The sequence below is a fragment of the Vulpes lagopus genome, chromosome 3, assembly GCF_018345385.1.
Source record: "Vulpes lagopus strain Blue_001 chromosome 3, ASM1834538v1, whole genome shotgun sequence".
Classification (NCBI taxonomy): Eukaryota; Metazoa; Chordata; class Mammalia; order Carnivora; family Canidae; genus Vulpes; species Vulpes lagopus.
Genome location: NC_054826.1, coordinates 18,865,827 through 18,891,991, shown reverse-complemented (window position 1 = coordinate 18,891,991; position 26,165 = coordinate 18,865,827). Strand labels below are relative to the sequence as shown.

The following is a 26,165-nucleotide window of genomic DNA, read 5'->3' as shown; positions in this document are numbered from 1 at the left end:
AAATAAGTGTACATTTGTGTAAGGTGATGACAACACCATGGGGAAAAATGAAGCCAAGAGGTGGAATTGTGAGGTGAGTCCATAGTAGTTTCATATGCTCTGTCAGGAAGGGCCTTCATGGGCAAGGGACTTTGAACAGAACTGGCCAGGACACCTGGGGAGGGAGAAGAGAGAGCTGGGTAGAGGAAACAGCAAATCCAAATAGTCTGCCTGAGATATTCCAGCAAGGAACAGCAAAGGAACAATGTGGCCAAAGCAGAGTAATTAAGGGGTGGAGAAATAAGACATGTGGTCACAGGAGGGGGAGTGGGAATGAGAACGCAGATCGTGTGGGGACTCACAGGAGTGAGTTTGACTTCTACGTGAAGTGAGTTGAGAAGTAATTTAGGGCTTTCAGCAGAGGAGTGGTATGATTTGACTGATGCTTACGAATGTCTTCTATGTGGAGCTTGTAACTACGGTGTGGGGAAGGAGAAAACTGGGCAAGGAGGAGGACCAGTCAGCGGCGGGGGATCCAAATTATTCTAAGTACTAACAGTGACTCAGACCAGGGCTACAGCGGTAGGGATGGGGAGGAGTGTGAATGTGTTTTGGAGACGGAGCTGATAACTGTCAGACAGATAGCACAGGAGGTATGAGGGAAAGAGAGGAGTCGAGGATAAATGTGCGCTTTAGACCAAAGCATCTAAAAGGATGAAGGTCTGTGAGATGAGATGGAACGACTGGGCAGGAGCAAAGATTTTTTCTGCCCTCTCTCTCTCTCTCTTTCTCTGTACATGTGTCTTTCTCTGTGTCTCTGTGTCTGTCCCTGTCTCTGTCTATGTTTTGGGGGGGGGGGTGGAGAAGGGAGGATCAAGAGTATGGTTTGAGGCAAATTCAGTCTAAGATGCCTTTTAACATCCAAATGGAGATGGTAAGTTGGCAGGTGGATATACGAATGCGGTGTTCAGGGTAGACTCGGGGCTCAGTGTCTTCTGCTTATTCATGATATTTAAAGCCGTGGAACCAGGGAAGATCATTCAAGAATTGAGTAGAGACAGAGAAAAATGAAGGGCAGGAGACTGAGTCTTGGGGTTTACTAATGTTTAAAAGACCATTTTTTTTTTATACATGAGGTTCAGAGTGGCCTCATACCCTGGCTCAGGAAGCATGGCTGGAAAGTGAGCAAATCAGGGTATTTTATCACAGCCCGTGAAGTTCCTCATTATTTAGCATGTTTATATCTTATCACGAGAGAGACAGCTCAGCAGGGGATCTGAAAACACTGCTGGTGCCTCCTGAGGATGGGGTACATACAAGAGGACTCCATGAAGCTAGTGAATTGGCAAGAACCAATATTTTAATCGCAATGATTTCACTAGGCATATAAAGGCAAACACTCTTGATTTCTTGGGTCACAGATACAAAACTATAGTTTCAAGATCAAAAACACTACATATCACATTCTGTCTAATATATACAATCAGGCACTTTGATAATCATTTCTGTGCTGGATACTTCCCATGTCCACTGCATCCTGCCCCCCACGTCCACTGTGGCTCAGAGATACTAATCATTATGGGTCATATCCAGCAGCTCCCTTATCCACTGTTCCATATAGCTGTCCATCTGGATTCCATTCCTTACCCTGACTTTCTGGTCTTGGAGGGGTGGGTTGGATGAGGGGTGTGGTCTTTGGCTAGCCTAAGGATACAGTACTAGCCATTATGCCACTTTCCCTGTGGCTTACCTACCACCTTATATTTCATCCCTTTCTTAAACTCTTTCCAAATTACCCGCATTTGATTGTGTCATCTCTTTCCTTTGAGAACCCCGAGAAATACAGTGTTAGAATGTTGTCTCATCAGCCTTTCCCCCTGCACCGTGTCAGTACGATGTAGTTATAATCCTCATTTTACAAATAAAAAAAGAGAAGTCATTTGTCCAAATGCACACTGAAAGGAGTAAGCAGGACTTAAACCCAGGTTTTTCTGACTCTGTATCAACTTACTAAATTGCAACACAAAAGCAATTCTAATCAACAGTAATTACGAAATCACAAGCAGCTATGAAATTATAAATAAATCAATTCGCAATGTATTTAAAATAATTTAAAAATAATTGCATATTACATGATGGCATTTCACAAGCATTAGCTCATTTGATGCTTTCTCTAACCCCGCTACTGTTACTATTTTAGAGATTTTTAAAAGTTAGGCTTATCCTCTGATAAATATTCCACCACCACCACCCCCAAGCCCCAAAAAAGAACTTTCACAGATAAGCCTCAGTGAGCAATTTGGCTTTTATAAAAGATATGAGGGTGACACACAGGGAGACAGATGCTGACATATCTCATGGCAAATGAATTCAAAACTTCCTAGTAATTTTTGTCTTTGAAATTCCTTCTGATTCACTCTACCCATGAGGGTTTAGCTCTACTCCTCCATCTATGGCGTGCTCCACTGTGATCATCCAGCTGTCCTCCCTCCCAGGTCTCCTTCCTGCCCCAACATTTCTATGCTTCTCCCATTTTTACAAATATCACTGTTTTATTCCAAGTCTATACCCCAATGGTACACTGAAACCCACCTAGATTTGGTTTGTAGGTGAGTCTTTCCTTTGGCATAATCTAACTTCTTAAGAGAGTAGTTAAAATTACCTACCCAACTATCTATCCTCTCTCATCTGTCATCCTCTATCTGGATATGATGTGTGTATATCTACAGATGTGTTTTGCATTACATCAGAGGTTAGTCTCTAGAATAGTATACAGTGTGAGATTTAAGCTCCACGCTATCTAGTCATCCTACAACAATTTTATGGTTACGGTCAGAGGACAGGAGAAAAGAAAGAACTGAGACAAGACAATCAGAATTAAAAAAAAAAAGAAAGAAAGAAAGAAAGAAAGAAAGAAAGAAAGAAAGAAAGAAAGAAAGAAATCAGAATTTAAATAATTCTTCAATGCCACAACCAATAAATGGCAGATCTGGGATGTGAATGCTCCAAGGTGTATGTTAAGTTTTATGTTTTATCGCAGTGAGAATGCTGTAGGCACACAAATGTTTGGGGCTTTTTTTTTTCCTCATTGACAAGGAAGGAAAACTTAGTCAAATTAATATACAATTAGGTTTAAGCATTTTCCACAGATTATTCTTCTTTGTCAGGAATGCAATGAAACTGACAACTCTTCAAATATTTGTGTACAATGCACTCTGATTTGCTTTTGTGGTCACTGTCAGCAATAAGTAGAAGCAGACCAAGTTTTAGCCATCAGCCTCTTGAATGCAGTTGACAATCCCTGTGATTTGCTAACGACTAACCAACAAACCAAGATTTCCTGAGAACCTATCCTGTGTGTCCAGTGCTGAGCCAGAAAACTTTGCATGGGGTTTTAAAATTTTAACACATTTTTGTTAAACAGACGTATAAAACAATCATTCGCTATGTAAGGTAATACACACTTCAGTGTCAAATTGCATGTGTGAACTACAGATATCAAAGAAGGAAAAAGGGTCAGAGTGGTCCAGAGGTGTTCATGGATGACGTAAGCTGATACCTTTGTAGTTAGAGTTTTGGTTACTCCCTTTCTGGCTTCAGAACACTAATTAGTAGATGTTAATCATTAGATATCTATCCTTTAGTTCAACATTCTTTTGAAATAAGTTTTAAGCAAAAATGGCAACAATTTATTATTCAAGGTAATAACTGTTTTCAACATTTTCAGTTGATACAGAGGGTACTTGATATTCCTGATGTCAGGAGTAAGTCCTGAAAGTGTTTTTCACAGCTGGTGTATAGCATTCCTACAGTCAAGCTCCTAGAATCTCAGCCCTCTTTAGACTCTCAATAATCAAGGACCCCAGGCTACAAGGAAAGCACACCAGATGCCCCTACAGGCTTTCTCCTCGGCCCCCAGCTCAGCTCCGGGTATAGTCCCTCCCAGGGATAAAGTGCAGGCAATGCAAAATAATCAGTCCAAAATTTTTGTGGGTCCATGACTTTCAGACTCTAATCATGACTAGTGCATGGCCTGTCAAGATCACGCTAGCATGTCTTATTCACTACTGCGGGGTCCTTGGAGTCCTGTATTGCAAATACAAACACTTATGGGGTCACCAATAAGGAAATATTGTGGGGGAGAAAGAGATTATGTTCGTTCAGCATTGCTTCTGAATCTTTCCCTTCTCCTCTTCATAAATCCTTCTGTTCACCCAAACAGAAGTAGCGTCATCCTGCAAATCATTCCCCAAGGAGTCAACATTGGACTCCTTCCACATGCCTGAGTGAGAGATCTGAATATGTGTGAGAATCTTAAAACATCCTCTAGACTAGGGGGTGGGACAGTGAAAGAGTAAGAGCCATTCCTCTATATCTATATTGGCCAGATGACCTCGATATCACGGTGTTAGTACATTTATAGGAAAAAACCAGTGTGAGAAGGGTAAAGGGAAATGTTGGCTCTCCTTTGGAAAACTCAAAGCAATAACGGTGGTTGGCAATCAAAGTTCAAAAGGCCTGAAGCATGATTAGTCTGTTAAAGTCTCAGTGGTTCCTAGGGTTTAGGGATTTAAGGAACGGCATTAAAATGCCATCAACATCATAATCCACAGAATAAAGTTTTTAGAGCTATTGGGTTTTGTTTTTGTTTTCTGTTTTGTTTTTGTTTTTGTTTTTGTTTTAAAGAAAAGAGGCCTTTTGCTTTTATGAGTTTCTTCATAGGGATCTCATTTCAGAAGCTCAGATTTTAGAGAAATAAATAAACTGAATTCCAAGGCGCATTGAGGTCTCTCCAAGAGGTGGCATTTAGAAGCTGATCATGCCAGAAGGAAGCAGGGAATCAGGGCTGGGGCCATTAGAGTCACTAGTTTTCATATAGAGTTGGCTTCTGAAGTGCTTTGGGGTACACATTCCTTGGTAAAATCAACCCTCTATGCTTTGCTCCCATTTCAAAAGTCACTTCATCTTTTAAAGTAGAGATTTTTTTTTTCCAAGAGTGTTTCTTAAAGCGTTTGGGTCTGTGGAAGGAGCCAAATGGGCAGCCTCTGGGATCCCGCTCTCTGGGACCCCACTCTGGTTTTATCCTCATTTACTCATTGTGAATTTGTTTGTAACATTTGCCAACAAATGGATTGAAATATTTAGTTTGTAAAAGGGGCCTTGCTAAAAAGTAAGAACAACAACAAAAACAACAAAGCATCCACAAATTTAAAAAACTGAGTCCAAGTAGTATTTTGAAACGCCTCCCTGCAGTATGGAGCAACAGTGCAATAGCAGTACAACAACAAGCAATTCACAACTTGCTTGACAAAGACCAGGGCTCTCAGGATGGAAGTCCCCAATCTCCAATATGAGGAGTTAAGGGATGGGGAGGACTGGGCCATGTTGGATGTCAAAAGGGGTGAGGAGAATGAACAAAAGCTAAGCCCCAGTAAGGTGACGTATTTTACCAAGTGTGCAATATAAGAACATGGAAATTTCCACAGAAGATACTAGAAGAAGCAGAGAACGTTGAAAGGAGTTGATGCATAATAGTAATGGAAGATTCAACTGAAATGCCAAATAAGCAATGTCAAATATCTAGTGGAGAGACCTTCAATCAAGACATAGTCAATCAAGATGTAGTCTTCCAAGTAAATCCCTAGGAACCAGTTACATGATTTCAGGCCTGTCACCCACTTCAAGGATATAGAGATTCCCCAGATGGTAAACTGAAAGGAAGCTGGAGGAGAATCGCTTGAGATAGAGTGGGACTGTGAGTTCCACCCTCCCACACCGGGGGGTAGGCAGGGCTGAGATGTGGTTTCTCACTCGCTACCGGGGTTTCAAAGGAGAGGACATAGAAGATCTGCTTTTGTTGCCTGAGTTTGGGAAGTTTCTCTGACACGTGTCAGAGCAAGAGACCCTCTGGTGTTCCATGGGAGCAGAGGGAGCTGCAGCTAGGGCTAACTTTATTCCCTCCAACTGCAAGCCAAGATATATAATGCCAAGGGCCAGGTGGAGGAATGCCAGCCTGGGGCCTTTTTATATGGGATCCTAAAAAAAGCCCTAAAAGAATTTCTGCCTGGGGACAAGGGGATCCTTACTGAGAGGATCTGTATAAAACGAAACAGTAGAAATCTGAAGGCCAGGGGGATGAACAATAGGCCAAAGGTGAAGAGAGCTGTTGTCTGATCTTTCTGAGGGGCCAAGCAGGTTGGGAGTCCTAGCAGAATATCTGAGAGGCTCTGAGAACAAGAAGCCATGTACAGGCATGGTGGTTAAGTAAGTTTTTCTGGTCCCCTTTATCTGTCTTTTCTGTTCTTCAGCCCCAGAGTCGGAAAGAACAGCAATGGAGTGGCAGGAAAGGTTGCCAAGGAAGCTAGAAGCCCATGACACCTCTTTCATCAGACAGACTTGTCCAGTGCCAGCTCTGGCAAATGGATGATGAGTCATATTTTTGAATGCAAATTGCAGTGTTAATTAATGTAGTATGGCTAAAGATCCTACTTTCTGAAATAAGACCGTGTTTTGTAACTTAAGGAATTTGCAATCTCTTTTTATAAAATAAGAATGGCCAGAAATGTCAAGGTGCTTCCTAGTTTTCTTCCAAAGGCAGGAAAAACAACAACAACAACAACAACAACAACAATGAACATTACCCAGTGAATTAATCTTAAAGTAGCAGTGGGATAAAATGTCCTTTAATTATAGGTCTGACAACTAGGCTTGTTTATTGCACCAGTCAAAGGTGCTTGTAGGGTAGTTGATACCACTCCCACTGTGCTGTCTGGGTCAGGTCTTGACACTAAGCTTAAAAGTAAAATCCCCATACACTGTGATCAGGGGAACAGTAATAAATAGAAAAAACTTTGGAGGATTTAGGAGGTTGATTGGTTGCTTGTTTGGTGTCTTCTAGTTTTTCCTTGAAAAATATTCTTGCAGGTATGTTCAGCCTAGAAAGTGTTTTGATCTCCCTATGCCAGCATTCTCTATACCCCACACTGCAGCAGAAAGAAGACTATTATACACATGCACACAAACACACACACACACACACACATATCATATAGAGATATATTCTTATCTATCTGTATATCTATTTATCTATGTTTGGATTTTTTAGTTTTTATTTTCTTAAAGTGGACTCATGAGAAAGGGAAAGGGGAAGTGCTTGGTTTATAGGGTGATAGGATGTAATGATTTATTTACCCAAATCCTAAAATTTCTTCTGTTTTCTTTTCTTTATTTGTTTTTGTTTTTTGAGGTGAGGGGAAGTAGTTTACGTCTCCTGTCAAAATAAAAACGGTCTATCTGAGTCTGTCTTTGTTTGCTTCTCTCAGCAAGATCATTTGCAACTTCTCACTAAAGGGAAACATAGTCACAGAACAAGAAAATGATTTCTAAGGAGAAAATGAAGTTTGCATTCATAAGACCAAAAGAACAGGCATGATGTAACAGACTGTAAGATTAACAACACATTGTCTATTAGACTCAGCAGGAAATGGACTGGAATTAATGGCTCAGGAATGACGGGAAAAAGAGCTTTGTTTCCTTGGGGTTTTAGGAAGCATTTCTAATGAGCTGTTTTATTCATAAAATATTTCTGAATATTCTATCAGAAAAGCAAACAGTCTTCTGAAAACACATCCAGTTCTGTTCTTTAACCCACAGACAAGGATAAAGCTTGTGTATCATGATAGCTGGGGGAAGGACTGTGCACTTCTGGGTCCAATAAAACCAGACTGGCATTGATTACTATCATCTCAGATTTTCACCTTCTCACAGGTGACATCAAGGTGCATTTCCTCATTCACCCAGTAAATGCCTGGAGTTAAAGTCCCATGATAGTTTAGAGGACCAGTCAGGCTCCATCCCATTGCTAGCTGACTGATGGTGACAAGGTCACTTAACCTCCTCAGGCCTCAGTTTTTTTACTCTCAAAGAGGAATGATAGCAGTCTTGACCTCATAGCATTTTTGTGAAGATTTGATAAACTAATGTTGACATGATGTCCATGAGAAAGAATTGCTCAGATTTCAGATTTTGGGAGCATAACTGATGAACAAGCCCAGTTACTATCCTTTTGGATGTACTGCCATATTCCCACAGGGCTGATCCCAGTCAATGACCAACCATGGTGAGGGTACCAATGTAGGTCATTTCTATGAGATGGGGGACTCTCGAAAAGATGAAGACTTTGGCTTGAAGACTCTCATTGGCTTGGCAGGACATTTCTGGGAATTATACTGCAGCATGAGACCAATCCTCCTTCCTCCTTCTCTTCCTCCACAGTGTCAGACCATCATTGTGGTAGGAAGGCTCTTGCCGCTTTCTGCTCCTCCCTCCCCTTTTATCCTTCACAGGCTTTTCACTCACAATTAACCTTTCATTTCATCTAATCCTAATGTATCCAAACTAACACAGTTGGTTAAAGACCAGCGTCAAATCTATAAAGTATGTGCTCAATAAACATCATAAACATCACCTCTTCTTATTAAAGAGAGTGCTGGGTAGCATAAACATGGAGTGCTTGTTGCAATTCAGAGGAAGGAAAAAATCACTTCAAAGCAAGACATTCAGAAAAATTTCACATATGAGATAGATTTTGAGCTAGCTGGAAGAATCTTTAAGGTGAGGGTTGCAAAGACTGTGGAAAGATAGTTTGAGCTAGGAGAATAATACAGGCAGAAACTAGGAGACTGAGAAGTAGAGATGCTCCTAGACTGGCCAATGTAGGGTGCATGTGCAGTTGTGGTACCATGAACCCAGGCAAGGAGATTGGGGCTAACTGGTGAGAGGGATTTATATTGGTTAATTTTGGTTGTTGTAGCAACCAAACCCCAAATTTCAGTGGCTTAAGACAGACATTTGTTTCTCATTTGCATCACACGTTGGTGATCGTGGATCAGCTGCTACGGTTCTATGGGTGATCGTGGATCAGTTGCTACGGTTCTATTGCACGTGTCTTATCTTATTCTGAGTCCACGGCTGAAGGGGCACACTCTACTGGGGAAGCATGGTTTCTTAAGGAAAACGACTGGCAGAAACATACAATGGCTTTTGAAGCTTCTGTCAAAGGCAAGTTATATGTCACATCTGCTCACATTCCAGTGGCCGAAACAAGTCATATGGTCAAATCCGCCATCAATAAGACAAAGAACACCCTTCTAACGCAGGAGGCATTAAAAGTCACATTGCGTTGGATGTGAATGAGTGATCTCACAGCAAGGGGGGCTAAGTAGTGGGTACCGATAAATCAATGTACCACAGGAAAGAAATTATTCAGTTGATCAAATTTAAATACTAACTGTTTTTTTGGTTGGCCAGCGATATCACCAGGGTTGTCTTTGCATATGGAGGTGCAGGTGGAACGGGAGTGGAGAGAGAAGAGTACCACACTGGACCAGGCGGGAGAAGATGACAGGCTCCAGGGGTGACAGCTGGAATTGATCCTCTGCTCCAGGACCCAGCTCCCTAGTCTTTATTTGGAGACCTACACAAACAGACAAAGAACAAAAGCACTTATTAAGATGAACAACCAAATCTCTTTACAAGTATCTGGATATCAGAGAAGGCAAGGCCAATTCTCAGATTAAGCCTCAGAAAACTAGGAGAGAGAAGTTGAATTTCTCTTCAGAGCCCACTCTCCTCCCTGTACCCCTTTACTCTTAAGATTCTACATCTTCCATCCCCATCAAGCAAGCTCCACCCACAGTGCTCTCATTTTTACTCCCAAGAGGGCCAAGTCTCCCGACCTGTGACTCTGAACAGGCCCTCCCAGGCTCTCCCGGGCAACACCCACTGCCTCTGGCCTGACCCTTCTGCTTCAACCCATCTTCCTCAAAAACCACCTTGCAATCACAACTGTGACCCCCATACTTACGGCCTGGTGATGTAGCTGGCTAGCTGTTCTCTTAAAAAATGCATTCACTGTAAAATGTTACTCTCCCGTCATGAAATACTTAGATTGTAAACATATGCCTTAGATAGAGAATACCTTGACCTCTGAAAAACAGTCTGTCATATTAGCCAGTAGGAAGAGATGATCTTCAACAAGGGCCACTTAGGAGCAGATCTTAAACCAGACCAATAAGCAAGTGCTCAGTGTTTGTAGCCCAGCTCAGCTGCTCCCCAGCAGGGTTTATGGAGCGTGTCCCACATTGTGTCCTGGTCCGCACAGGGTGCAGATTGACTATATAGACCGACATAGCATTCTACAATCCTACACGTGCATTTTAATGTGAATAGGAGATTCAGAGCCAGAGACCAAAGTCTGAACATCCAAGTGCCTGCAATGACCATTTACACCCTACAGAAATTCTCAGCAGTGTCAATTCACTTGCTCTGCTTCTTCCAGAGCAGAAACAAACTGCTTCTAAGTCACAGTTTTTCATGGTAACCAAAAAGGAAAGTCATGTCAGAAAAAGAGAGTGACCCCAAACCAACATTGATTTGGGATGTGTGTCTGGCCTCATCTTGAGGTACAAGACATGTTTCAGCAATTGCCTTCACCAGAGCCATCAGTACTCTGGTGTAGGCAATTCTAGTTCTTTCTGGTTTTTTTGTTTGTTTGTTTGTTTCCTTCTGACTCAATTGTAACATCTGACTGGTGAATAAATAATCTCCCATCTTCTTACCAGTGACATCAGGTCGCATAATAATCATCACACCATCTACCTCAGGCACAGAGAGGCAAAGGCAGCTAACCACAGCTTCCAGATTTTCTTTTCCAAATAAGTAGTGCATCTAGTTAGACCTGAAAAGACATCGCCTGGGGTCAACTGCTCCTAAGCCACTTCTGAAGTCCTGGGAAGCTATCAAGCCAGGATGAAGGAGGAAATCACCTGGAGACCTGGTTACTGTGCCTTTGAAGTCCCACCACCACATTGGTGCCCCAGTGCCTGGGACTCCGTGGGACCTTGGGCTTAGGATCCCTTCCACGGCGGGGGTGGGGGGGTGGGGGGTGGGGAGAGCCACTGCTCCTACCGCAGGTAAGTTAAAAAGCATCTGTTTATGAAGAGATTTTGCAAAGTTTGCGTGGAGTCAGGCAACAGAGCAGGGCAAGAGAAACCCATGCCGTGAGCCACTGGGACCCTTGGACTGACTTGGCAGGTGACAGGTTTTGTTACAGATTTTTAAAATAATGTTGCTTTAAGAACAGAGGGAAAACCAAGCCAAGAAACATCAACAGTAAGTTTTCCTCCTTTTCCCCCCTAAGATATGCTGAAGCCAGGTTTAATTTTATGTCAGGAAAGAATTCCCTCCTGAGACTTTCCTGGCCACGGTTCAGTTGAGGATAATGTTTTCCAGCCACATTTCCAGAGTCCCTCAAAAGCTGAAAGGAAAATGGCAAACAATGGTGAAGCCTTGACTTTGAAGCAGCAGGGGGAGCTGTTATGATAAAGAAATGGGTGGCTCCTCCTCTACCAAGGTGCTCTCAGACATCCAGTCAGCATTCTCTGCAGATCTTTTTGCAGACCAGGGAGTACCTACAGGATGAAAGATTTACAGATGCCAGCAGCTTTTAAACTTCTGATTTTAATGCAAAGCCTTATATGTGATATTTTAAGTCAAAAGGAAGAAAAAAGAGTCTTAGATATTTGTTGAAGTTGCCAGCAACCTGCAAAGCATAACAGCATTCCACAATTACTTTCATTACCACGTAATGAAGCATATCCCAGTCGGTGTATTGCAATCCCAGAGTCTCCAGAGGAGATAGATGTTTAAAATAGAACTTCCGGGGTATAAAAAAGAGCCATTATAACAACCTCACCAAAATTTACCTACTCCTACCATAAAAGGTATTTCAATGTGCCCAGAATACTTATTTGTTCAGTAATTCTGGTTTTCAAATTACTTGAACCCATTTGAAAATTGAGGGGGAGGAAGGTAAGGAAGCCAACCTCACTGCTTATCATTAGAAACAGTCTCTGTTCTCCTTTGTGTTGGATTGTTTGAAGTCCTACATGAAAACACACAATGTTAAGAATTAAATGACTACTGATATTTTAGGCAATCTTTATGCTCACCTACCTCTGATTACTTGGTTCCTTCTAGTGTTGGTGGAACTCTAACGTGCAGAACCTGCTGGAACTATATTTGACAATGATTTGTGTCTCTCACAGACATCTCTATGACAATTGCTTCTACATTATTGCCAGGGATGCCCCCCAAGAGTAGTAAATGTTGGCTTCAGGGGAGAGTCAGCTAAAGGGGATGCTGAAGTTCAGGAAACTAGAGTCCAGGAGAAGAGGGAGGTAATGGGGAATTGGCTGGAGTGTAAGAAATTCAAGAGAAGAGGCATCTTTCCGGGAGAGAGTTGAAAATCAAAGCTCTCTCTGACCAAGTATATAGGCAATGCGATCACCTTAAAGGCGATGTTATATGTATATATGGTCCAAGGATTTCCATTGTAGTGGAGTGCCTTGGGTTTTCAGATAGATTATGGAAAATGATCTGAGAAAGCAAGATGTCGTTCAGAAAATAGACTGAAATTAATACAGATCTGGCAGGAACAGAATTGGCAGACAAGCAACATGGTGTGGAATATATAGGTATGCAGCACAAGTGGAAGATTTGAGAATACAGAATGAGAATCAGACACAAGTTCAATAATGGCCTCGTCTTCCCTCAGAATAATTTTGGGAGAAATTACTGTTAGTATCCTATAACATAATAAAATATCTTGCATTTCTGCCCTTGAGAGAAGATGAACAAACATATCAGTTATTTCCAAACATGGCTGGCTTACAGTAATATCCCTCCTGATACACTGATCAACAGGGTAGTCAGTGGTTCCAGCAAGTTCCCGATCATGCAGCAACTGGTTAGGTACTTACTCTAAACTTTGAGCTGAGTAGAAGCTGTCATCTATCTTTGCTTCATCCCTATACTATGAGTCAGAATCACCCTTTGGATCAGAATAAAATTGTGCATTTCTATGTGTCTTTCCTGGGGACTTCTGACTGTGCTTTGATTTCCAGAGGGTTCACTAGAGATATAGCAATGGCTTTATTCCTTGGAATCAAGAATAAAACAGTAATGGAAAATTTGCTTTGATAGTGATTTGGGATTAAAATTTGTTCTTTCCTTGCAGAGTTTCTGCCCATTTAACTGGGTTTACATAAGTACCTAGTTTACTAAGCAGTGTTAACTCAATAAGAAATATGAAGTTGTTATGTTTCTAAATCATTCTTCCCAATTGTACTATACTGAGTATTAATTCTCTTCAGAGCATCTGAGGGAGCCCCATCATTTTCTGGCTGCTTTCAGATATGAAGCCTCAGTCCAGTTAGTCATCAGGCATGAGTTTATCCTCACCTCTGCCCTCCTCCACTTTACTCAGTACAAGTATAAATTGGCATCCTTCCTGCTTGGGAATCTATCTGAAGAACACCACTACCTTATATTACCAGTCTAGGTTTACTTCCAGGGTTTGAGCAGAAAGGTAGGGCCGGAAAAGGAAAGAGGGTCCTGCTAACAGGCCCTGCCATAACCTCTCTGTAAGGGCAGTAGATGCAGTGAGAGAATGTGCGCCTGGAGAAGTCAGGTAGACTTCAAAGAGAAGATGGTATTTGAGCCGGCTATTGGAAAACGAATGGCACAATGAGGCAGGCAAAAAAACAGAGATGGGGGATGAATTTTAAGCAAAGATAAAAATGGCATGTACAGGGACAAATGATATAAAGATTGTGGTGACTAGTGCATATGCCTTTGGGATGGGGGGAGGGAGAGTGTGTGGAAAGACAGCGGGCAGAGCCATTGGGGCTAAACTGTAAATGGCTTTGTAGTATCTGTTCAGGAGCTTGAGATTTTCCTGGATATTAAATGGAGGATTATTGGATTCTTGAAGAAAGAAGATGATATACAGAATGTCTGACTTTGAGTACCAGAGAAATAAGGAACTAGGGTGTTAGGAGATCACTGCTGTGATCATCTGAAGAGCTGTGAGTACATGAGTTTAGTGTATAACAATGGGGAAGGGTGAGAAGGGGCAGATAGAAGGAGAAATCTTTACAGTAGAATTAAATTGAGGATGAGTCAGTGATTTTAAGCTTACTGCTGCGTGTATAAAAATACTCTCATTGAGATGGGAACACAGGAAGAGCTGGCTGAGAAGATACTGGGTGTGGTTTGGGACATGTTAAGTTTGAGGTGATGGGGGGACATCTAAGGGGAGCTTCCCAGGGGATGACTGGGTGGGAGTTCAGGAGAGAAGTCTTAGTGGAATGTGGGAAAAATCAATGTGTAGATGAGGCTTGAAGCTAGGCGGGTGGGTTGAGAATGTCCGTTTAGAACATATAGAAAGAAAGCAGGATGCTAATGCTAGAGCATTTAAAGGCCTGAGCCAGGTGAGAGAGAGGCTAGTGAAGAAGGGTCAGAAAAAGTCATTAAGAGAAGAAATAAGGATGGGACCAATGTCTTAAAAGTAAGACAGGGGGAACATCACACCAGTCAGTAGGGTCAAGTGTTAAATGTTAAAGAAAAGTTATGTGGGATAAAAACTGAAGAAAGAGTTAAAAAGAAATCAGGAAGTACTTGGATGATACTGGCTTTAGCCTGACCATGTTTCTCTTGGGTTTTAGGTATTTGAAATGAATGTCTTAAAATAGCTGTTTTAGAGAATTTTAGCTGTCTATTGGATCAGAAATCTCTGAAGATGCTGATTTTTTTTTTTTACAGTACATGAAATGTGCTTATATCCTTACATTTTTCTTTAGGATAAACAATTTTTGAGCAAATAAGCAAAAAGGAAGAGACATTCATCTTTTTTTTTTTCTAAAGCATATACTATACATGAAAAAAGCCATTACTGAGGGGTTGGAAGTGATAACAGCAATTTTTCTCCGTAGGAAAGGAAATAACTTAGATTCAGGAAAAGTAGCTTGCTGACAAGGCAGTCAGTCACATGGCTCCCCAACGGAAGTTAAAAGATTGTTTTTTTTAAGGTCATAGTTCTATGGAAAGTGAAGTTGATGTTCACTTGAATAAAGCTTTCTTTAGTTATACTGAGTGGACTGTCAAAATAACCAGCAGAAACACAGAAGGATGGAGTGGCAATGTCTTCCTTTATGCTCCAAGCTTCTAAATGTCAAGTTAGATTATTTGCTGAAAGAGCAAACATATTGAAATGTGACGAAAACGTATGTATAGGATATTTCCCTATTCAATATCCTTGTCCCATTCTATGCAAGTAAATACACATTTTCTTGAACAAAACACAAGAATCAAAGTTTTTCGAAAGTGTGGCATTCTCCTTTTGTGGAGAACTGGATTAATGGTTTACCATATAAATTTGCAGAATTTTTTTCTTGTCTTCATAGATGACACATTATCAAATAAAATTGATTCTTTTGTTATTTATACTCAAGAAATAACAGAACTCAGAAATTACAGAATCTAAGAAAATCTCAGAATATATGTGGACTCAAAAAGAATGGAGGACAAGGGAGATAAAATAAAGCACCTACATACTTCAGGTGCATACTGAGAACTATGGTAATACTGATGATACAGTCTGAGTGGTGTGTCCAGTGCTTGAAACACGAAGTATCCTCAACATTTGAAGAGGTCTCCCAATTGCTCCCCAAGCCCACTCAATGGTTATCTCATCATAAGATGGTTGCCAGTGAACTTGGACTTTTTCTTATTCTGGATCAAGGATAATTTGGATCTAAAAATAAATGGGGATGAACAAAATGAAAGATATCTCAGGCACCTCACTACAGATGGCTTCTGTTTTTCAGTGTTCCGTTTCATGGCTCTCATTTGGAAAGCGACCCTGGTAAACTATAATAAAAGCATAGGGTGCTACTTAAATAACTAGCATTTTCCTAGAATTGTATCTTCTTTTATAACCTTGGAGATTTATCTATTCCTATATCCCTCCTGCACAGTGAGGCATCCAAGTCAAATATCTGGACTTGATCATCACACAGACTCGAGTTTCAGTACCAACACTGCCACTTACAAGCTGTATACTGAGACAAGCTGCTTGACCACTTCGAGTAAAGTGGGGATGTGATGCTGTTTGATACACTTGGTATAGTGCTCAGAGCTTAAATGGTACTTGGGAGAAAAAAAATGGTATTTTGCCCTGGATATTTTCTCTTACCTGGAACTCATTATTTTAAATAACAGTCTTTCCAATTTTTAAGACCTCGAAAGATTATAATGTTTCCTTTCATTAGGCCAAAAATCTATCTTATTCTTAATTTCACCCACTAATAATTATTCTGTTCTCTGGAATACCACAGAATCAATCCAGTTTTTCAAGCATTTCCATTCCGTTCAATAGCGAACTATCCACTGCTAAGAAATAAAGATGAAAAAGGCATAATTTCAGGCTGAAGGAATCTCAGGTAATAGAGGAGAGAAGCTATGTACACAGAAATATTCCTGCATTTGTCACATTTTTGAAGCGTTTAGGTCCTAGAGGGATATGTTGTACATTCAATTACCATACAAGCAATACGAGCAGTTTAAAGTACAAGAACAGACAATTACTGAAACACAAAGTGAGGTGTATGATTGGAAAGAATTTATGGAGGAGTTGCACCATGCCCTGAGGGATGTGGAAGACAAAATCTCAGATGAAATAGGATCTGAGTGTGTGTAAGCACCTGGGCATATTCAGAAGGCAAGGGGTTGGTTGTGCAGTTTTGCTAAAGCAGGTTTTCCAAACAGTGGGCTGTACGCATGAATCTTTGGGGTTTCAAAGGAGACATCAGTCTAAATATGCACCAAACAGAGCAGCAATAACAGCAACAACCAATGTCTCTCACATAACTGTACTTTTTCTTAAATATAACTTTGCTATTATAATGAATAATATAGTTATTATTCTATTTTCTTCATCTGTGAGTTATAATTATATAATGAATACTTATATTCATTATATAATAATATAGTTATGATTATAATTAATTACATGATAATGATATAGTTATCATTCTATTTTCTTCATCTGTGAGTACTCAGAGTAAGCGCAATACTAACATAGAAAGTCCTAAAAAAAAAAAAAAAGTCCTTGAAAATTGTTAACATTAAAAAGAGAGCCATACATGAAAAGTTTGGGCACTACCAGGTCGGGGCACAGAGTAATGAGCAGTAACAGGCCATTCTTTCCACTTGACATAACTTCCTTCCCCTCCAGCCTATTCAAGGACATCACTCTGGCCATTCACCTCTATTTTAACTTTTTCCTTACTGCTCCAGCTCTCATTATCGTACTAATATGCTGTGCTTTCCCCCAGTCTGGAAAACAATTCATCTTAACACTGCTTCGACCTCCAGCCAGCTACTTTTACATTAAAAAAAAAAAACCTAGAAAAAAGAGTTTTGTGTATGAAGTTTCCGGTTCCTATTCCAGTATTCTCTCTGTGGGCTTCGCCTTCAAAATGCACCTGCTATCTGACATGTACCATTACCACCCCGGCCCAAGCAACCACCATCTGTCTCTTGGATTCCAGTCACCTCTGAGCTGGTCTTGCTGCTTTGTCTGCACCTCCGCACACTTTATTCCCAACATAGATGTATCCTGGATGTATCCTGTGGAATTATAAGTCAGATCGTATCATTCCTTTGCTCAAACCTCCCAACGTTTTCCCATCTCATTCCCGGTGGATCTGAGTCCACACAATACTCTCCCAGGATCCATGCTCTCCACCTCCCAGTTCCCTCCTCCATGTCATCCCCAGTCGTGCTGCTTCTTCGTCATTCATCGAGTTTACCAGGATATGTGGCCAATCTCAAATGATTGTGTGATGTATGCCTAATTCACTAGGAGCAAGTTTTCTCTTTTCAGTATTATTTCCATTGCTTATAATAGGTTAGCCTACAGTGAAGAATTAGCTTTGTCTGTGATTCAAGAACATTGTCAAGAAACTCCATTAATAAAACACTTTGATTTATTTTTATTTTTAATGTATGCCCAGTGATTTACTATATATTTTTCCCACGTGACTCCTTTTCAGCATTCATCCTCCTAAATTCTATTATTGCATGTGATTGACAGCTCCCTTCTACTGGAAATTCTCTCTGCGTTGTCTTCAGAGACCCTGTGGCTCTGCAGGTCTGCCACCTACGTGAGTACTCCCAAGGCTCCTTTGCAGGCTCTTCTTCCTGGGTTCCCAGCTCTTAGGTAATTTACAGAACTCTCTTCAGCCCCTGGCTCCTCCTACATATTCAAGGTGGGAAATCTCATCAGCTGATTCAAATCTCCATCGATACATTGTGCATAATTTAGCCCAGACTTTGCTCCTGAGCTCTGTTCTCCATCACCTACTAGTCAGTTCTGCTCATATGTTGCAATGTCACTTCAACTTTAACATGTCCCAAAGTGGAAAAACAAAAAACAAAAAATGTCCCAAAGTGGAATCATTAAATTCGTTTGGAGTCAGTTTTTTAAGCAAATAATACCCTCTGTGAATGCACCACCATCCATGGAGACACCATCTTAGAAATCTCCAAGTCCTTACCTGTCTGCCACATTAATTTCCTTGCAGAGATTTTTAAGAGATGGCATCTTTTCCCAGAGCACAGTTTGCATCTTTGAATACAGGAATTTGTGTGGCTTAATGCAAATATGTCCTTAAAATTGGAAACCATATCCTATATTACAGAACAATCTTTGGACACTCTAAAGTGATAGATGTGAATTCTGAATTTCAAAACACCTGGGTTTATATCAGGGCTCTGCCTTTTGCAGGCTTAGGAAAGTCAGTGGGCCTTCTCAAATCTCAGTTTTCTCATCTACCAAGTGGAGATAATAATTATTACCTCATACTTTCTTTGGAAAGATGAACTGAAATAAACTATATGCTAACTCCTAGTGACATACCAATACTTTCAAGAAACACTCAAAACATTTAATTTCCCACAATCTTTCCTATCACATAAGGCAATCATACTTGCTTGAAAATTCCTCTGCTCAAGTATGATTGAAATGTATCCCCTCCCCTTAAGAACAGGTTGTAAAAGTAATCCTCCTATGTGATTTAATATTGATAAAGCCAAGGGACATAGCTAAAGGGTATAACTCAACTGATTTACAAGCTGCCTGACTTACTATCTGGAATGTACAAGTGATCTTCTCAGTGTGATCTTATTACAAGATGGTACATTATCTTGGTCTTGTTCTGTGGAGTAATGGGACACTCCCATACTCAGCTCATTAGGGCTCTGCTCCAGAATTAGTCAATAGAATTAAAGTTGCAGATTGACAGCAATTCATGCCTGGACTCCTAGTGTAACTGCTGGAGTCCAAATCCCTTCTATAGCTGTGTGACCCAGGACCAATTATTTCAATTCTCTATGCCTCAGTGATAATGTAGGGTTGCTGTGAGGATTGAATAACATAATAAATGTAAAGGACATAAGAAGGAGTATCTATTTAACATATCACTGAAGAGCCATTGAACTAATTTTTTTCAGGGAATGAGCATCATCGGGAGGTTTCGATCTATAAGAAGAGACTAGGATGACTCTATGGAAGGAAAATACCAGAATTATATTAAGCAGGAATTGCGACAATTGAAAAACATCTAAGAGTTTTTTTTTTTAATTTTTTTAATTTATTTATTTATGATAGTCACAGAGAGATAGAGAGAGGCAGAAACACAGGCAGAGGGAGAAGCAGGTTCCATGCACCGGGAGCCCGACGTGGGATTCGATCCCGGGTGTCCAGGATCGGGCCCTGGGCCAAAGGCAGGCGCCAAACCGCTGCGCCACCCAGGGATCCCATCTAAGAGTTTTTAAATATTGGTTTTAAATATTGTTCTGGGGATGCCTAGGTGGCTCAGTGGTTGAGCGTCTGCCTTGGCTCAGGGCGTGATCTCAGGGTCCCGGGATCGAGTCCCACATCAGACTCCCTGCAGGGAGCTTGCTTCTCCCTCTGTCTATGTCTCTGCCTCTCTCTCTGTGTCTCTTATGAATAAATAAAATCTAAAATAAATAAATAAATAAATAAATAAATAAATAAATAAATAAATAAATATTTTACCTCATTCTTTAGGTTCTGGAGTAAAGTCATGTTTCTTTCTTAGTGCATAGTTTAGAACACTAAATACAGGGTGTGTGTGTGTGTGTGTGTGTGTGTGTGTGTGTGTGTGTGTTTCAAGAGAAAGGCCTTCTGTTGAAAGCTCAAGTGCTATTCTTACTATATATTCCTGTTTCTCCTCATTATTCACAAACAGGGATGACTTTGTCCTTGAACTCAGACTTCCATTAACAGACATCATTACCCACTTCATGTAGCTGTCATTAAAATGTGTATGATCCTAAAAAGAAATATGGAACGCATATTGGATTTGCACTTTCAAACATATGAAATTATGGCACACATCACAAGCAAGTAGTAAGACTACCTGTGTGTTTCAAGAATGATTTCAACTGGATAATGACAACTAACTACACTGATATCAGTGTGATCCCTTAACCATGGGCTTAATATAAAGCCCTTCATTGTTCCCTCTCCTAAACTTCCCTTCTCACAACACACCTTCCTCCTGACTCCCTGAATATCTCACTACTAGATTCCCTGGTGGATACTGCATAGTCACTGAAACAAAAGATTCATACCTCTCTGTAGTACCTGCATGCTATCTACATTAAAGCAGTGATGTTCTTGGATAAAGTTGAGGAATGGAATTTTGCATCGAATAAATATCCTTTTCCCTGACTTCACCAAGCATTTTGGGGACTCCAGAAATCATATTTACTAACTTTGGAAGATCAATCCTCTCCACTAGCCAAGCAGTCCTTGTCGCCACATATAAATATTCTTATCTTTCTATCACTATAGTTTTATTATGAAGTGGTGACTAAAATAGTTGGAAATAGAGTCCAGTTGTTTTTGTTTTTGTTTTTCCTGGCTACCTTGGGTGAATCTGGGCTACCTGGAGCAAACTGCTTATTAGTTTTGTGTCTCACTTTCTCATCTGAAAACAGATATTATAACAATGGTACCCATATCATAGGATTATTGTGAAGATGAATCAAGGTAGTTTATATAAAACAAGTGGACCTGTACCTTGTATACATTAAGTGCCTGATAAATATAAACTATTATTAGCATTGTTATAATCTTCATTTTGCTCAATTCCTAAAGAGACAATAAGCTAAGACAGGGTACACTATGGAATGTCAAAATGTATGAAAACCTCTCATATTTCAAGTAACAGTCCAGGCTACTCCGTTAAAGAAAGCCAAAGTCCCTGCAAGCAACATCCATATACATTCAAAGTCTAGATGGAGTGAATACAGGACAGGAAAGGCAACAAATAAATTAATTGAAATAGAAGCACAATTTCAAACCTTGCCTTAAAAAGCAAAGGTAGCATTTTCACATTGGTGAGCCTTAATTTAAAGTCTGGGAATCTTTCAGGGTAAAACGGTTTGACTTTTTAGTCTCAGTCAGGTATGAAGAAGAGCCAACTGACCCGAAAAATGTTCACCTAAATTTTATCCATTTCATTTCCAAACTACTTTCTTAGGACAAATAGAGTTCACATTTGCGCAACTATTCTGACTTTATCTCTCCCTATTGTAATGCTGAGTAATAGAGTCCATGAGATTAGCACTGTTAGGACAAGAACTCATTTTAATCAGAAGGAAGGAAATCACCACTTCATCTGAGAGAGTCAGTGTAATTACACGACTAAGAAAGGCATTCATTTATTTTAAAAATGACAACAGCCTTCCCCCTCTGTATGTATCTGACAATACTGTTTACTGCATATCATGTGAAGAAGCTACTTCAACATTTTCCTCCAGATATAAGAGATTTAAATGGTAGGATTGTAAAGGCAAGAAACAACAAAGCATTCATTGATTATCAGATAGCTCCAACAGAAATCAAGCTAGTATGCAAATAGCGGGTAATATAATAAATAGGTAACACAGAGTATCTGCAAACCTGAGTACTCTAAAGTAATTTATTATAAAAACCTTACCTAGAATTTCAAATAAACCTTCAGGTAGTATTTTAAAAAACAGCACAAAATTACAACTAACTGGCCAGGAACAAGAAGAATAAGAAGATATTTCTCCATTTAGCCTGAATGTAAACTGTGTTTCATATAGAAATGCCCATCCCTTTAGCAGTGAACTATTTAGGGCAAGGGGGAAAAGAGAAATAGAAAGAGAGAGAGTCAAAGTCTCCCTTGACCCAGCAAAAAAATATGAATGAATAAAAATGAAGTTTAAGGAATAAATAAATAACCAGAAAGGAAATTGAGTGTTATAATTGAAAAGAGAGAAAGATTAGACAACATAACTAACAATTTCGTTCAGATGATTTGGTAGAGAAAAAGAGTCTTAGATGACTAGTGACATAGGTTTAGGAGTGATGAAAGACTGAAGGAGAAAACAGAGTCTGGAAGGAAATAGAAAAAAATGATTCAAAAAAAAAGGAAAATATGATTCAGTACAAGAAAGGGAGAAATAAGCTTTAACATTGAGCCAGAGACAAGAGACAGAGAAAGACAGGGGGGGGGGAAGTGCCTTACATTTTATTGCACAATACCCTTTCTAGAGCCTTTGGCAAAAGCTATCTTTCTTCATTCTTACTTCCAAAACTAGGCCTTCCAATTAGCCTGACTTCTTTCCTCAGTGGAAAATGCCTTGAATATAGGTACAGATACAAGGATCCCACTGAACTCAGGTCAGGCATCCATGCACTGTAGGAGAGGGTTGCTGAGAAACAGAGCAGGGAAGGATCATAAGGAGGATCCTCCCTTCCAGTAGGGGAGAGTAACACAGATGTTAAATCTGGGACATGTAAGTGGAGAAAATATGTAAGCAAAGCAAAATCTGTAAGGATCCAGGGCCCTGGGAGCATCCCCGAAAGTGGAGTTCAATCATGACCTTCAGAGAAGGGAGCAACTCCAGGAAGAGTCAGGTATTCCATGATGAAGAAACAACATAAACAAACACAGAGGTGGAAACAGTCCAGTGTGTTTACAGGACAATGAACAGGGAAAACACATTCAATAGGATTGGCCAGGTCCTGTGAAGTTTGCACTCATCACAGGTGGTAGGACTTCCTACTGTCCTAACATGGGAACTGACTGGAGGATTTTGAATGCAGGAAAAGCATGATTAAAGCACCATTTTAGAAAATTTGTTTTGATGGTAGTGTGCAGGAGGGCAGGAAGAAATTAAAAAAAACAGAGAGCAGGACCAACCCTATTTCAATGGCCCACATATCGGATGATGAATTTAAATATGGTGGTAGTCTAAATTGTTGCATTAAGAATAGAAGCAGTGGATCAAGAGACCATATAAAGAAAAATTATTTGTTTGGGGGTTTGGGGGAGGATAATGAGACTCCACATGATCCTATGTGATGGCTAGTCCTTCTCTTATTATTATTTGTTTATTTGAAAGACCTTTGGCACTTAATCATAATTGCTGAATGATACATTAATTCATAGGAATGCTTATCTTCCTGACTTAATGATCTTATCTCTCATACCTGCCACCAATCTTATCAAAAACACTGATGTTTAACAATTTCTGGGCAACTTTTCAATTTCTCACATGAGATTCTTCTATGCTATACTTCAATGGAAGAAATACCTACAACATATATGCCACTGAATTCTTTGAGATTTGTAGCAAGCAGTCAAACCTCTAGCGAGTATCTTCATCATAAAAAGAGACCTCTGAAGTCATTCTCAATATGAACAAAAAATGAGAAATATAAATACCATAAGTAAGAGACCACAGATAATCTGAAAAACAGCATTTTTATAGCTCTGATTTGAATCAACACAGGTAATAAGGCTTTTGCTTGAATTCTTTCTTAAGAAGTGTTGAAGAGTACTATCACACAGTTTTCTGTTATCAAAATGAGAGAAAAATATTTGAGCTTCAAATTGTCCCTCCATCCCTGAGATAAAGGGGAAAGTGGAAGGGTGATATATCAAAGGCGCTCTTGAACACCAAGAAATATCATTGACCTGTCCCTAGGGGACACGTCATAGACTCTCTGATCTTTATTCAATTGTAACTGATAATATTTGTGTGTCTACAGTCATCCCACCAAGCTTCACCAGTCCAAAAGGAACTCATGTTCATAGTCAATCTCCCAACCACCCCAGACATGGAGCTCCACCAAGGACGCCTCTCACAGTGCAGCCAGTCACAGGAGTTAGATTCTCAAGGGTTATTCTCCAAATCTTCCTTGTCCTAACTACCCATATCAAATCCATGGAATTCAAGTCAGGTTCCCAATGACTATTAAGCCTACTCTAGAACATGTTTTGAATCCATCTATGCCTCCATTCTCCTGCAAAGCACCATTACCTCTCATCATTCTGAGGCAATGGAGTCTTTATTTTCTCCGCATCTAATTTCACCTTCTGTGATGCATTCCACACAGAATCCAAAAGACTCCTTCCTTTAAATTTTTTTTTATTATATCACCATCCTCACTAAAATTATTCAGTGGTTTTCCATTGCACTTAGAATAAAGCCAATTCTTACAAAGACTCAGACATTGCTCTCACCAAACTTGTCTCCCCTATTCACCTGGCTCCAGTGACTCCTGCCTTTTCTCTATTCCTAGAGGATACTCTTCATATACTGTTCTCTCCATATTACCTGTAATTGGCCCATCTTTAGAGAGACCAATCCACAGCTCACCAAACCTCATTAGTTCTCCTGATTAATTTCTCCCTTTTAGAATTCATCCTGCTGCATAGTACGAATGATCACCTAGTCTGTAACTTTATGTATATTTCTTTGCTTAATATCTTCTTCCCTGTAAGGCTATAAAGACTATGAGAATAGAAACCTTTCTTACTATATCCCTGAGGGAAAGCATTAGTCTACTACCCAGCATGAGCCTAGTAAACTCTTGATAAATAAATAAATCTAAAATGTAAGATCCAGTAGGACAGGGATCAAACTGGTTTCCTGTTATGTCCCTACTATTTAGGGATCTCTATCTTAGGAATATTGGTAGATGTCCCCAAAATATTGGTTCAATAAGTAAACAGAGGAGAGAGCTCACTGTTTTTCCCACTAAAAGCTAATTCTGTTGAAGGACAAGCTTAATTATAGAAAACTTCTCAAAGTGAATTGGATTCTCTCAGTTGATCACTTTACAGTTCCACCTTTGATCAAAGCCTAACTACAAAGAATAAGATTAATAAGAAGTGTTGAAGAGTAACTATCACACAGTTTTCTGTTAACAAAATGAGAGAAAAATATTTGAGCTTCAAATTCTCCCTCCATCTCTGAGATAAAGGGGAAAGTGGAAGGGAGATAGGTCAAAGGAGCTCTCTTGAACACCAAGAAATATCAGCCTGTCCCAAGGGGACACGTCATGGACTCTCTGCAGCATGAAGCTGGAACATACTGTGTCCCTCCTATGTCTTCCCTCAACCAATCTTCAAGTGAATGACATGACTTTCAGATGCTTCCTCATTCTGCTTTTTGTTCTCTGCATATACTATAGTTTTATAACTTTTCCTTTTGAAATGCATTTTCTCCAACTGTATCTGTGACATATATGAAAATATTCCACATTTCTTTACTGTATATTTTTATTAGCATTGCCCAATTACATACCTTAGCAGTCAGACTCTAGAATTAATTTATATTGACCTTTCAGCATACTATTAAATCCCAGGAATGTGATTAAATCAGGTCATCTATTTCCAGTATTTGTGCTTTTGATTTTTTAAACCTAAGTAAGGATTTTACATTTATCCCTAGTAAGTAACCATAAGACAACTCTGATTTCCACACTTGAGAAATCTTAAAGTCCTGATTTCCTTGTACAGTGCACTAACTCATTGTCTCAGTTTTATGCGATCTAAGACCCCCAAATGCTGACCATACCTTCATTCTTAAAACTCTGGTACCTCATCTTCTAGGAAATCACTTGCTTCTAGTTCGTGGTCATCTTTCTGATTGCTCCTTCTCAGTCACCTGTGGAGCTTTCTTCTTTTTAGTTACACATTCATCTGGTAAGGCATGAAAGAAATGTTTGGCAATCTTCTCTGTACCAGGGACTGGGCTAGTGTCTGGACTGGAAGTACAAAGATGAATAAGTCATGGCCTTTGTCCTCAAGTCTGTTTCCCAAAAGTCCCATGGCTTTCACTTATTACCAGACAATTTTACCCCTAAGCATTGTTAAAAATGAATACTCTACTAAATCCTAAACCAATGTATCCAGCCTTATAAGCTCTCT

The 26,165-nt window shown here is 40.0% G+C and overlaps 1 long non-coding RNA gene across 1 annotated transcript; it reads right to left on the bottom strand.

The window, feature by feature from the left end:
- Window positions 1-1,317: 1,317 nt before the first annotated feature.
- Window positions 1,318-25,956, bottom strand: LOC121486693. Its single transcript, XR_005986705.1, has 3 exons — window positions 25,813-25,956; window positions 17,412-17,511; window positions 1,318-9,454 (listed from the first exon to the last, which is right to left on the bottom strand). It is a non-coding gene; the product is annotated as an uncharacterized LOC121486693 (long non-coding RNA).
- Between the last annotated feature and the right edge of the window lie 209 nt (window positions 25,957-26,165).